A 15,939-nucleotide genomic window follows, 5' to 3' on the forward strand; every position below is an offset into this window, starting at 1 on the left:
TCAACTCAGTTGAAGATATATGTGTTTCTTCATGAGGAGGCCTTTTCTAGTTTGAACCAATTTCAGATCAAATGATCAATTTGCTTGCTATTTCAAAATTAACCAAAAAATATATATGTATTTTATTATTTTCTATTTTTTATGATGAATGTAATCTAACAATGCAACTATATGAATTCCTAATTTAAACAGGGGTTAGCAAACCAAATATAAAAGGTAAGGTAACAAGAAGTTTAAGAAAATAGCATGAAAGTAAAATCCTAACAGACATAAGCCACAAAAACAATGCATCTATGAGTGAAGCCTTTGAAAAGATTGATGGGTAACCAATGAAAATAGGATCAACCCTTCATTAATTCTACTCATGCAATCATCGATGGAAATTCAGTAACCATAAGATGTTACAATTTTCATCAAATTGTTAGGCCACAAAAAGTGTGCTCATGCAACATGAAAAGCTATGGAGGAATAATATGGTGATCTATTCTCAAATTAAGTAGGTCATGGAATTGGTAACCTGTAGCAAACACCAGAATTAAAAGATCACATGACCAAAAACAACACAATAAACTATTGGCTCAATTACACTTCATGAACATACATTCACAAAATATAACATACTTAGGCAAGAATCACTACACTCCAAATGTAAGCACTAACAAGATATCTTATTACATCAAAATAATGGCAGCCTGGAATACATATTACATTCTTGAATTTATAAGAAAACTTAACCTTAATTTGTGTCGAGAGTTAGTGATATCTTTATGCAATCATATGCTTGTAAACTAGTAAAAAAAATCTATTTATGTACAAACTAACTATCTAATTGGTGCTTAGTAGGAATTCGTCCATTTTTATATCATTAATTTGACGCATGAGCCCTTACATGTCTTAAAACAAAGAAAACATGAGAAAATAAGAAAGAGAGACATTAATCAATGTAGGAGTGTTTGGAAGTGCCAAAAACAATGTTTCTTTCTTTACTAGGTGTCTATAGGAGTTAAAATACTGTTAGAATGAATTTTTGATGCATGAAAAAATTTAAACTTAGAACTAGAAGTTAACTATTGGTGCACTTCTGAATTCTTCAAAATCTTCTAGAACACAATTGAAAAAGCACACCTATTCACCTAGCACACTTGTGAACCTAGTGCAGTAGCCCACCTCTGAATTCTTTAAAATATTCCAAAACACAATTGAAAGCGTGCACATGTGCACTTAGCACACCTCTAAATTCTTCAAAATATTCTAGAGCACAATTGAAAAAGTGCACCTACACACCTAGCACACCTGGTGCAATAGCACACCTCTTGAATTCTTCAAAATCTTCCAGAACGCAATTGAAAAAGTGCTCTTACACACCTAGTGCACCTGTGCACCTAGCACAGTAAAGCACCTATGCACCGGCATGAATTTTTTTTGGGTTTTTCTCAAACAATTCTTGGGAGCACTCTAGTGTACTTATTTTGATCCCTTTGATGATTTAAACCCTTTTTATTGCCAAACACTTTCATACATTTCCAAGGTACCTATTTTGAATCTTGTAATTAATAATTGCGTAAGATGAGGAACCTATTCTGATTCATGTGTCCAACCTCTTTATCTTTGATCTTTTTCTTATCTCCAACTATCTTATCCTTCCTGGTGAGGGACTAGGTGACCCAAATTATCCAAAACAATAAAATGTTTGAAATATTTTCACAAGGTTTTCTACGTATTTTTAACTGGCTTTTTCGGAGGTCTTTTGCTCAAAATTTCAAGTTTAAAATTTCATTAGTCCCTAAAACTAGGCAGCCAAAGACTCACTATTTTAGGGATTGAAATTAGATTTTTAGTTCTTGTTTCCAATGGTGTAAATTGTTTTTAATTTTGAACTCTAGATCAAAATTTATGACCCCAACAAGTTAAGGATGCCTTTTTTATCTACATAAAGAAGTAAACATTAGTCTAGAAAGAAAAAGTTCAAACTTTAAGCAAACCCTATTGATGAAAAAAACACAACCCAAATACCTAATCACTTAAAAATATCAAAAACCATAATTTCAACCCTTGATTGCAAAATTGGCACACATTGTGCATCTCAAAGATGCGCCCAGTGTGCCTTTAAACTTAGAAAAGTTTTTTCAATGATTGGGGTGCACATTAGTGCACCTCATGGGGTGTGTTGATGCACACCCTATACTTGTTTAGGCGTAAAATATTTTATTGTTTAAGGGTGCATGGTAGAGCACCTAATTAAGTGTGCTATTGTGCACCTTAGGCTTTTTAAGTTTGTTTTTAAAGTTTTTTTAACAAGTTTTTGTATAAAGTGGTACCATTGATGATGAATGCATGACACAACTTTAGAGCTTTTTTGGACTAACTTAAACTGCTAACAACAATAATCAAGATTTATGGTTGAGAGTTACCCTTATTACAATGTTGATCCAAAGATTCATAAGCATTTGCACAATACCATGAAAATCCTCTCTGCAAGGAGAATCAACATTTTTAACAATTTAGATTTTGAAAGAAGAGGACTCAAATAACATTTTCTTTTATTTTCTTGGACCAAGAACCTAAGAGGAATTTTCAATTACAAAGATAAAATTTGTACACACTTTCCAAATATTATACAATCACCAAAATTATAACCTAAGTGTTCTCCTCTTAAAAAGTCCAAAAAGTCCTTTTAGAAAGCCAAAAATGATTCCTTGTATAGACATGGATGTTAAGAACTGCTCCTTCATGGTTAATAACTACCTCCAAAATATGTGATTTGGGTGAGGTTAATTAACCTCTATAAAATTAACCCCAAAATGATTGAAGTCACTAATTATAGAGATAGTGTAACGCCCCGCCAAGGGATCCAAAAGAATTAACCTAAAGTTTCACTAAGTTTGCTAAACATTTTTTTTTTTTTTAAAGTAAGAATGTATAACATAGACATCAAACACATAGTAGCAGAAGCAATAACATGTAATCATCGACCAACATACATTGCAAGTTACATTTCTTAAGGATCCCAAGACGTTGAGTCACTTTTAAATTTAATTAATTCTAAGTCTAACAACTATCACATACATATGAAAGAATAATTAGAAAGTCCCATGTCCATAATATACATTTGTTCTGAATGCCTCTTGGCAAATTAATTCGGAATGCTCAATCATCCACTATACAAGTCACAGAGTATGAAAGGCTTAAAAGAATATACATACGTAAAAATAGAAATGCATCAATCTCCACGAATCCATGTTACAAAGTACAGTAAAAATATATGAAACTATACACCATACATGATACGTCCATACATCCATAATGATAAAACATCCATGTACAGAAGGAAGGTAAATGCCAACCAAGAAAACTCCAGCCACGGCGACCACAGACGGATCTCAATGGTAAGAGTAAAAGCACTACCACCCGATCGCGTGGAACCTAAATGGTCCACTCCCACTGCGCTGAGGAGATAGTCTCAAGTCCCAAATGGGATAACAAAACCTATAATCATAAATACTCTCTAAGTCCAGGAAATCCTATAAGTATGCTAACTCAAGGGTTCTTAAAAAGATCGACATTTAAACCCAGAGGTACCACAAGACACGTAGGAAACCTAATATGCAAGCGGGAAAGTGTCATCGCAAAAGTCACATAGAAGTTACCCGAGCAATCCGTTAGGAATCTCGGGTCCCTACTGATCCCTGCGGCCACTAGTATCCTCTTCTACTGACGAGGCATACTATGGAATGCAAGGTCGTAACCAAGCATTCTCTCTACCCCATCCTAGTCTGTACTAGCACTCAAGGCATGGGAGAGAACATACAATTATCTTGTTAGTTTCATTTTCTCTCATTTAGTGTAAATGTTTTCACTTATTAAAACAACTTACAATGGGTTACTCCAGGCAGCCTCTTAGGGCCCCGATCCCCATTGCAAGCCACTTCCCAACACTACACATAGATAACCTACCCTAGGCTCATGAAATCACAAATCAAAGAATCATAATAAAATCACCTCAGTCCTATACAAGCAACTGAAAAAACATCATAAAAGATAACCCACAAAATTACATCAGTTCTTCATGAGCAACAGATAAGCATCAAATAAATATCATATGATCACGACAGTTCTCTATTAGCAACTGAAGGCATCAATGATAAATCACAAAATCCAATGGTTCTCCAATGAGCAACTAGAAAGTATCTCAATAGTAAATTACAATACTGATCGAAGACTCCAAAATGGTCAAGTCAACACTTGACATCATCAAGAACATAACAAACACTTCAGTCCTCTCAAGTGACCGAAAAGCAATCCAAGTATAACTGATCGAGACTCAAAAAATGGTTATCAAATATAACTGATCGAGACTCATAAATGGTTAAGTTAGGTATCTCAAATACATACACCTCAGCTTCACACAAGGAAACTGGAAAGCAATAAAAAATAGTAAATACAATCATGTCATAGAGCACTTCATCACATTACCATGGTCGGGTTAAGAAAGATTGAGACCAAATCATCATGACATCACATTCACAACCCCAAGCCTCTGGTAACAACCTAAACTGGTCAATACTAGAACAACCCCAAAATACAGAGAACACATAGAAAACATCAAAGTCTCAGAGATTGGATTTGAATGTATATAATTGAGTTAAGGTAAGGTTTATGTTTCAGTTTAATGTCGAATTCAAGTAACTAAGTTTTCATAACTACTCCTTACGATTAACCCATTTCTATAATAACTTTCATTAAATCAATAATCCAATTCTACCATTTAATCAAATAATATTCATTATTAATTAACTTTAATTAAACTAATTTTAATTAAATTAATCAACAATTACTTATTCTAATTACTTATTTTAATCTATTCATTAATTGTTAATTTATTAATATTTAACCAAAATTATTAATAAATTAATATTTACAAACTATGTTAAATGTATTATTATTTAATTATTAAATATTAATAAAAATTAAAATATTTATTAATTAAAAATATATATATATATAATTTATTAATTAAAAATTTTAAATAATAATAAAATTTGTTTTTATAAATAATAAAAATTATATAAAAATAAAAAAAAAACATGTTTTAAACATACGTTTATAGCCCGTCGGCTAAATAGACCTCTGAGGTGTACCGCAGGCCTGCGGTCGCAGGGCCTATGGCGGCAGGTACTCTGTACCTACCGTCGCTGTACCTATGACCCAGGTACTGTCGGCTCCATCGATAATGGGGGTGGGCACGGGATAATTCCCTCCCCCCACTACTTACATTAATATATATATATATTTATATATATATATATATATATATATATATTTTTTTTTAAACCATTTTTATTAAATCCGACTTGTATACTTAAATTTGTTAATTAAAAAAATTTACATATATGTATATGTATTTTTTTATCTCAAAAAAATATAATCATTATAATACAATTTATTGATAATCAATCTATTAAATATATGTATATATAAAATAATTCTTTTTAATATATATATATCAATATATTGAAAACTTGTTTACCAAATATATTGGAAACTTGTTTACTTCCTTATATTAATATAGAAAATATAGCCAACCATCCGAACTTCTAACTTAGAAATTCAGTCTTAAATTCAACCCTTCCCATTTAAATTTTGTATACAGAAGTTTATAGACAAGCATCTGATAAATTCTAATATCGTAATGTTTAAACATTCATCATAGAGAATTCAGATTTACAAACCCCAGACACAAAGAAGAAAGGAAAGGATAATTGCGTATTTAATGGATAATAAAAAACACAAGACCCTACCTGATCCTGATGCTATTATGCAAATCTCCAAGAATTGTAAGAGAATTCGCTCCCCTCAATAACCTTCTTCTGGAAAACTTTCTTGGTATCAGCCTTCTGAAATTTGTTTCTAAAAGTTGTCTCCCCAAAAATTCTCGTCCAAATTCATGTCCCCCTAGAATGAACCCCCAAAGTTGTGATAAGCAATTTTCTCCTCAAATCTGGGGCACTAATTGTGCGTTCACCCGAGAAGACTCTTTGCACAACTGAGTTAACTCCAAATTAACCTTTAATATCTTTTCTTTTATTTTGCATTCATCTTTTCATGCACATTAAGTTGATTTATTAAATAACTTTATTTAATATCTACTTGACTTCTATTTTAAATTAATTTATTACTTTAATCTCATGTGCACTTCATGAAATTAAAATAACATTATTAATTTTTATTATTTAATCTTTTAATTTATTTCTCATATTTAAACTCATGCTTAGATCATGCGATCTAGAATTCTTAATAACTTTATATCTTTCAAATTTTAATTTATTTTAGAAACTTAATTGATAACATATTTAATTAATTTAAATAACAATAATATTTAGCATTCATTTAAAAATGAACTCCAAATATATTATTATTAAATTAAATTAATATTATCCTGTTCTAAATTCATCTTTGAGCTTTAATTTCCAAATTTAATTCTTTTATTTAATTAATTTCCCAATTAATTAAATATTAAAGATATCATATTAATTCTCTATTAAATTAAATCATTAATTATCCTTTTTAATTCGACTTAATTAATAGAAAACACATCAAGGACTCATATAACAACATACAGAAATCCTACATAGAAAAATACAAACTAAAACAAAACAAAAAGGGTTATAATCCCAAAATTACATCATTTGATGCATTTGGAGGGTACTTAACTCAGATACTTGTCCTAATTATCAATTAGGACAATTGGCTAAAGGGTTTAGGAATTGGACTTAAGAGTTTATCTCCCCTCTCTTACCATTGAGACATTGCAATAGGGTACACTCATCCTGGCAATTCAGGGAAGTCGATACCCGGTACCTGCAACCTGCATAAAATCCATGCATGTACAAACACAATATTCTAAGCTAAACAGACAATGGTAGGAAGTGGTGCATCGTGTAGATCTTGACTAGCAGGTGACTACGACTCCCTTCCTTAACCACATCAGAAACACCATACATAAATAAAACAAACACGCACACCATACACATGCAGTATGGGGTAAGTATCCATAAGAAAGCACATGGAATAATAAACCATCTAACTAATCATCATCGATAAATGAAAACATTGAATAATCATCATACATGCATGAAATATAGAGTACCAGGTAATCTCATCATATAATAAGCTGAGTATGAAACAACATCTGATAATCTCTAAATTAATAATACTAATTGGCAAACATAAATTGGCCCAAAAGAGTTTGGCAATGATAACAGAAATGCGACTTAGGGGCGGGCACTACAGATAGAAGGTTAAAACCATTACATCATATGAAGGATAAGGCATTTTAGAGAGCCTTATTATGGATTCAAAATCTATGTACAGATAGGAATGAAGGAACAAGTCATTGAAACTTTTCTCCAATACATTGAACCCCATTATCGGATGCCTTAAACATTTTATTCTGATCATGGAACAATGACGATCAAATGTTTGGAAGGGTTGGCTTTCCAAATGTTCTCCACCAATGTGAAATATGTGGTTGATTTTAGGAAGATGTTCTTGATTTTCCAAAATAAAGAGCTTGAGCTTCATCTTTGTCTCAAATATTTAAGAGACATTTCATCAAATAGATTGAGTGAATGGCCTTGAGCTCAATTAAATGCATTGTGTGGATGAACTCACAACCTGCCAATATATTGAGGTGATGGTTTGGTATTGATCTTTCACTATGTAAATTGGAATCTGATGGCTCCCTCCGAATTTTTTGGTGATCATTTAAAAAGACTCTCATAAAATACCATCTATTACAAAACTTTGCATGTACCTCTCTAGAGTTCATTGATATTGCCACCTATGTGCTCTCATATTTCCATGTTCAAACCAATTCGAAAGCTTTCTATTTACTTAAAAAGCCTCTAAGCTTGAGGCATTTAGTCAGATGTTTAATTTTTTTATATTTATGCTTCCAATATTTACAATATTCTCTTTTAAACCATGCACAATCCTAAACTAGAGGTGACACCTTGTTATTCTTGACCTAGTCAATGGACACTATCTCAAATAGTTCCCATACTTTGTTACTGATTGGGCTGATGCACACACATTTTATCAAATGGTTAACATTCCTTGTTATTGGTTAGATTAGTCAATAAAATGTCTTGTCAACCTATCTAGCTTGGCACAGAGATTCAAAGCATTCTGCCACAGTCAATATTGTGATTCTTAGCCTTAGAGGCTTTAACAAACGTAGAAATTATCACACACCCTTGAAATTGTTTGCATATGCCACTGATTGATGCTAATACTTGGGAGTGTGAAATGTTAAAGATGATTCCCCAATGTAGGGAACATCAACTTCATCGTTGATATAAATATCCAATCTTATAACTCTATGTGATAACTTTGAGATAGACACAAGTGTTGGTTATTCCATATGTTTGCAGAGACCTCTAGCTTTTGCAACAAATTCCATTTAGTGTCTTTGCAAGCTAAACATTGGAAATGGTATGCATAAGCTAATATCATACGTCTTCCATGTATTCTAAATCTATCTTAGAGTTTTCTAAAGGAAAGAAATGATTGGCATTCATTGGACACATTTGGTAAAAAATTTAATACTTGTAGTCTTCCATCAATGCATTACAGGCTACAAGATAGTAGAAGGGTATCCTATCAAACAAATCACATGCTTGGTTTGCACTCCCACATTGCTTTCATTATTTATTATTCCATAAAGTGTCTACCAATGACACTTTCAAAGCTCCAATCTAAGTGCTTTATCAAATAAGTCATTTTCTTTCAAATGGTTTTAACTTAGCAAAAATTGTTATAATCTTCAACTCACTATTTCAAATTCATGCTTAAAGCACATTTGGTCTGATTTCAATGAAAAATAGAGGTACAATTGAGGCATACTTTACTCTATAGTAAAAAGCCCTATCTGGGATTTGATTTTTTGTGAACGATTAGCCACTTGTGTTTAGCCAAATGTTTATGGTTGTTGGTATAGTTGATGATTTATCAACCTTTATTAATTGAACAAGGAGGTTAATAACGATCTCCAAAATACATGTTTTGAACTCCAACCTAAACCTTTTTGGATGAGAGGTTAGTTTTGGATGCTTCATTAAGCTTTTCATTTATGTACAAAGCCTCCAAGCTTGAGACATTTAGTCAGATAGTTAAAAGGCATATTATTTGTGCTTAGAATATTGATAATATTCTTCTTTACACCGTGCACAACTCTAAACTGGAGGTGACACCTTGTTATGCTTCAACCAATCAATGGACATTATATCAAATAGTTCAATTGCTTTGTCACTGATCAGGTTGATGCACACACATTTTATTAAATAATTAACTTTCCTTTTTATTGGTTAGATTAGTCAATAAAATGTCCTATTAACCTATCCACCTTGTGACAAATATTCAAAGCATTCTGCCACACTCATTATTGTGATTCTTAGCCTTAGAGGCTTTAACAAATGTAGAAATTTATCACGCACCCTTCAAATTGTTTGCAAATGCTACTCATTGATGCCAATGCTTAGGATTTTGAAATGTTGAAGATGATTCCTCAATGTAGGGAAAACCAACTTCATTGTTGATACAAGTATCCAATCTTATAACTTTGTGTGATAACTTCTAGCTAGAGACAAGTGTGAGTTATTCAATATGTTTCTAGAGAATTCCAACTTTTCTAGCAAATTCCTTGAGGTGATTATATACAGACCAACATTATATCAAAAAAATACCATGCACTTGCCCTAGTATTTTATTGGTATTTCTATTGCTTTTGATGGCTTTGGTTAACATGAGTATAGGATGTACATTTCTTCATGGAATTTGGCAATTAAAAAGGAGTCTTATATCTGTGATTTATCTATGCTTGTTTGACCAGTGCTCATGATAAAAGTAATGAATTAAAGGATAGATAATTTGTTAGATAGTTGGAAAACTCCCTTCAGTCCACTGGTCCCAATAGATTATGTCAAACTATTGATTCACACTATTATCCCCTCCTCTATCAACATTCAAAGTCATCTTCAAAATTTGGATTGGAATTTCTCTACCAGTAGTTTGATGATCTCAAAGCCAAGCCAATGCTTTGAGCATGTGTCAAATGTTTGAGTGCTAGACCCATTGAAAGAATGAATGACCAACTTTCCAATTCCATTTAGTGTCTTTGTAGGCTAAATGTTGGAGATGGTATGCTTAAGCTAATATCATACATCTTTGATGTATTATGATTCTTTGAAAGAAAGATATGATGGCCATTCCTTAGACACATTTGGTCAAAAACTTAATACTTTCCATCTTCCATTACTGCATTAGAGGTTGTGAACTAGTAGAGGGGTATCATATCAAACAAATAACATGCTTGGTTAGTGCTCCCACATTGCTTTCATTATTTATTATTCCACAAAGTGTCTACCAATTACACTTTCAAAGCTCCAATCTGAGTGCTTTATCAAATAAGTCGTTGTCTTTCAAACAATTTTACCTTGGTAGAAATTTTTATAATCTTCAACTCACCATTTGAAATTCATGCTTAAAGTACATTTGATGTGATTTCTATGAAAAATAGAGGTACGATTGAGGCATACTTTATTCTATAATAAAACGACCTCTCTGGGATTCAATTTTTCGTGAATGACTAGCAGCCTGTGTTTAGCTAAACGTTTGTGGTTTTTGGTATAGTTGATGATTCATTAACCTTTATCAATTGAACAAGGAGGTTAATAACTATCTCCAAATTTTGGGTTTTGAACTCCACTCTTAAGCTTTTTGGATTAGAGGTTAATTTTGGAAACTTATCTTAACCGTTTCTTTAAAAAAGAACGTGGAGAGGTTAAGATTTCAAATTGAAATATGTGTTTTGGAGCCCAAAACTTAACCTGTTTTGATGAGGTTAATGGTTAATGACTGAAATGAAAATACATATTTTAGAAACATATCTTAACCTTTCTAATGGAGAGGTTAAGATTTTGAAATGAAACACATGTTTTTGGAAGCTTCATTAATCTTTGATAACTTCAAACGTAGGAACAAAATTTCAAAAATCCAAAGTGTTGGACAGAGATAGGAATGAGCCAAAGATATTCAAAAGGTAACAATGATTAAAAATATTGAGGTCAAGAAATCATTTAAATTTTAGAAAGAGGTATATCCTTAAGGAATAACCATAGTTTGACATGACAATGATTTTGAAAATTTAGAGCAATTTTTGATATCTGGGCAATAGTTGGTTGTATTTGGGGAGAAGGACTAACAAGGATGAAGCTTGAATCTAGAATAACTAGAATAGTGCCTTATCCATTAGGGTATAGAGTCACATGAGGAACCACTTTACAAAGTGGAAAAATGACACCAAAAATAGGACAGCTAAAAGGAAGACAAGGCATAAAAAAAAAAACATAATAAAACTCCTAACTAGATTATGTATAAGGTAGGTTTCTCTACCTCGAGTGAGAAGATGTATAATCATGCAAACCCATTCACTTGTTGGAGATAATAAATACCATGGTGTGCCAACATGTGAAAAATCTCAAGCTTCCATGGGTTCAAAAATAAAAAGTGCACTTCTTAAATTATAACCTTGAGATTCCTAGCATGCCCCACATCTTTGGAGAAAGTAAAGTATCCAAATAAACAAGCTTCATAAAAAATATTTGACCTCTAAAACAACTCTACTTGATGTTGCATGTCATTGATAACTTCATTTTGAAAGAGTTGAATTTTTGAATGTATTTATGATACTTTTATTTACTTGACAATTCCTCTACTTGAAATTCAAATGATTGGTCATCATGAATTCCTAAACTTATTTCTAACACTAGTCTCTCTTTCTTTTCCATGGGGATGATAATGTTTGTATTCTCTATGAAATTATTTCAATATGAATGCACATCCTTGTCAAAGTGGATCTTCCCATGATGTATTTCTTCCTCTTCTCCTATTAGATCACTCCAAGAAGAAACAACCATCTTTTCCATTTTGGTGTGCACATCCTTTAATGAGTCTATTTGATCATGAGAATTGATCATCAATTGATATTTATGTAAGGGTAATTCTTTTAAAATAGAATAATCATCTATTCCTTCATCTTCACATTTTTCAATCTTTAGATCACAACACATTTCTTCAAGGCCAAGTACTCGACTAGTTTGAGATACCGTCACAATGTTTTCTTCATTGTAGTCTCCACTTGTGAACTTGAATGCTTCAAATTTAGGTTTCAATCATGAGGAAGAGTGAGAACTTAATGTGTCATCTTCTCTTACTTGAATCCTATCATTAATTCTCATTTCCATCGTACCTATTGTTAAATTTTCATCAATGTTTTCACAAACTTGGTTCATGGATTCTTCTTGATGAACATCTTCACAAAATAGGAAAGCTTCATATTCAACTTCCATGTAACCTTGAAAAGGATTTCTTGTTAACTCATCATCTTTCTCTTAAAAATGATCTTCTACTCTTTTGATGATCATACCATTTTCTAAAAACTCTTCAACATCCTCAAAAGTAAAGACTTCAATCTCAGGAGTTAATGGAGATGTCTACAATACTTCACTTAAGATTATTTCTTCATCAGTGGTAATGGTAGAATATTGTGAACAATATTCTAAAGAATTAACTTCAGCAATAAAGTTCTCATCATTAATTATTAGTGGTGGAGAAGTAGGAAGGTCTTCTCCATAGAGGAAGTCATCATATGAAGCATTGAGGCACCAAGTAGGAATAAAAGTGGTATGAAATTCACCTTGATCCATATTTCCCTCAGTTTTAATCATATGTTATGCAGTTCCCTCAGAAACATTTGATATCTCTTTTTCTTTCTCATTAGGATTGAAATGATTGAATACATTCTCTAGGGTTTTGATATCTTCATAGCGATATCCTAACACATTAGCAGACCCTTCTTCTTTTATAAACTTCATTTCCTAACCATCTCATTCATTAGACATAAAATCCCAATGACCTTTCATGTATGTAGATCTAGATGACTCCTTTCTAACATTTCGATTGGGAGATTTTTTGTTACCAAGGAAATAATTCTTGCATGTGTCTTCTTTCTCAAGCTTTTTTAGTGTTTGAAGTAAAGAAGGGTGGACTTTGTCAGGATCTAGGTGTGCATTGCAATAGAAGCTTTTAAAAAACTGAACCTGATTAGGATCAATGAAATTATGATTTTGATGAGCCAAAGGTGTTGGCATTGGGCCACTTTTATAACCATCATTTCCCATCCTAGATTCACATGAATCGTCCTTCTAATCAAAGCACTCCATATAATAGCATGTGGAACTTCTTTCTGAAAATGATTTTGGCTTCTAAGAGAAAAAAGGATTATCTTTACCATCTTCTTCATATATCTTTTGTAAGTTTCCAAGCAAATACATATGGATCTTTTTGGATCTAGTATCCGTCCATCATAGAAACTCTTCAAGAAGTTTCCTTGCTTAAAACCTATGAAAATCTGATTTTGTTGATGTTGGAATTAAAAATGGGAAACATATACCTCTGGGGGGGTTGAATTAGAAATTCAAACTTTTAGCACTTAAAACCTTTTTACCATTCATTAGATGCATGTGATAATCTGACATGAAAATGTAAAGAAAATGCATCAAACATGTAATCACACACACACTTGACACTTGATATGATTACCTAGAAATCCTCCAATGAGAAGGTAAAACTAGGGTGGAGATGATACCTACAATTCTTTAGTACTGTAGCAATAAAGAGTCTCTTGTTAAGGGTACAAAGTGTTGACCATGAAACATGATCTACCCTGTGAAAGGCCTACTATGTTAATGGCTACAGGAGACTATTAAGTCCACCCTTGTTAAAGGATTTTAACATCCTATTAGAAGTGTCCTTAGTTAAAGGACTTTTAGAACATTCACTTGGAATGTCACCCTATTAAAGTATTTTGCAATGACTGTTAAGACAACTTTAGTCCAAAGGATTTCACTGTATTGATATAGTTGTTCGAAAGTAATAGTAGAATGTTTGATTTGATAACTTACAACTTTGTATTTCTGATTTCAAATCTCAATTTTGACTTTCCTGATCCTTTATGATCTGATATGTAAATTTTGTATCCTCGATCCTTTGTTTTGCTAACTGATTCTTCTATCCTGATCCAATTTGTGTTACTTGACACTCTATAATGCCAATGCTCAACACTTAATAATGCATATGCTTGACACTTATTGTAACTTTGCTTTTGGCTCAGCACCTAAACTTGCACAGAATCAACTATATGCTTGACACTTGAATCACTCGACATGGTCTATCTTCTCGACATTTGAGTGACTTGGCACTCATTGTAACTTGACATTTATACATATTATACTCGACATGTATCACTAGCTCAACATGAACTTAGTAAATATCTTTAGTCTATTGACACTTAATTGTTAAAACCAATTTGAGATCAACAATGTCCTCCTTTGACATGAGTGCAAAAAATAGTTAACAATGTATAACAAATAAAATGTCCTTGAGTATAATAAATTCACAACTTGACATATATATACAAAAATTCAAAAAAATTCAAATTTCTATAATAGACTTATATACCTCGAAATTTTGTAGTCTCCCTAAGTTAATGTTCCTATTCTATATCCAAAATCTATTCTCCATAGATTTGCCTCTTGCTAATACTCTTTGGCTTCAAAAATACTAATACTCTTTATCTAATATATACTCTATTTCTTCTCTTTTTCTATTTGCTCCCCCTCTGTTTTCTCTCCCTCTTACTCTTTATCTCCCCCTTGCATATGTATCTCCCCCTTACTCTTTATCTCCCCTTTTTGACACTTATGTCAAAGGGTCTATACATAGATTGTGTATTTGTCCAAAAATTTCTTGTCGACTTCCATTATAATATTTAGAGAAAAATCTCAGTTGTCTAATGCAACATCCAATTATTTTATTTGGATGGCTTTCTCTATTGCAAGGTGAACTAGTCCATCTAATGTTGAAAGATTAGGATCTTTCTTTAACATCATTTCTGCATAGCCTAGTTCCTTGTGGAGTATCTCCATATGAAGTATAAGGAAGGCTTGAATGTTAATCAACTTGGCTCTTATATTAGCCTCTTCGACTATTAACATAGCTAGTTGACTTTGTGTTTGAAGCAATTAATGGAAATGCTTCTCACTTTGAGCTAGGTTCTTAGGTAATTGCATACATAATAGTTTCACATTACTTTCCAGACTTAGAATTTTATGGCTTATTTCCTATGTGAAGAGTGTGGGATCACACAATTTTGTGTACATTGAGAATATGTTCTCAAGTACCTTCTTCACTTTCTCAATTTTAGTAGAAAATTCAACTTGTGAGAGTGCTATATCACTAAATTTTTTCTCATTGACTTTTCCTTGAAATTTTCTCTTAGACCATTCCATAAGTTTTACATTGGTTTCTTGATCTTCATTATTCACCTATTCCACAATTTTTGATAATTGTTCTAATATTGGTTTTGGTTCATCAGGTGTTTACAAGCTAAAAGCATCTAAAAATATGTCTTTAATATCTTTTAATGCTTGCCTTTTTTAATACTCCTTTCTGAGTATTTCTTGTTGTTTCTTCTTTTCTAAGGCTTCTTGTGTTATGCCTATTCACTCTAGTGTCATGGCTGCATAGTCATATATGGGTATCACTATTTCTTCATCTAAAATTGCATCTCCATAGTGAAATACCTTGGAAACCTTGGTTGAGCTGGAGCCTGGTGCTGAAATATGTAATGGTGTTACATCAGTGCTTGGTCTTTGAAGGACTTTTGTAGGAGAGCCAAATGTTGGTAGATTTACCAATGTTTGTATGACTTCTTGCTTCTTCACCTTTGTTATGTCTTTTTCATCAGTTCTACTTTGGTCAATTACTATTATTTGACCTACTCCTTGTGTTTGTGTATCAGGTATAGGTATCTCTACCTAT

The sequence above is a fragment of the Cupressus sempervirens genome, chromosome 10 (genome assembly GCF_028749045.1).
Source record: "Cupressus sempervirens isolate cs-2001-9-10 chromosome 10, ASM2874904v1, whole genome shotgun sequence".
NCBI lineage: Eukaryota > Viridiplantae > Streptophyta > Pinopsida > Cupressales > Cupressaceae > Cupressus > Cupressus sempervirens.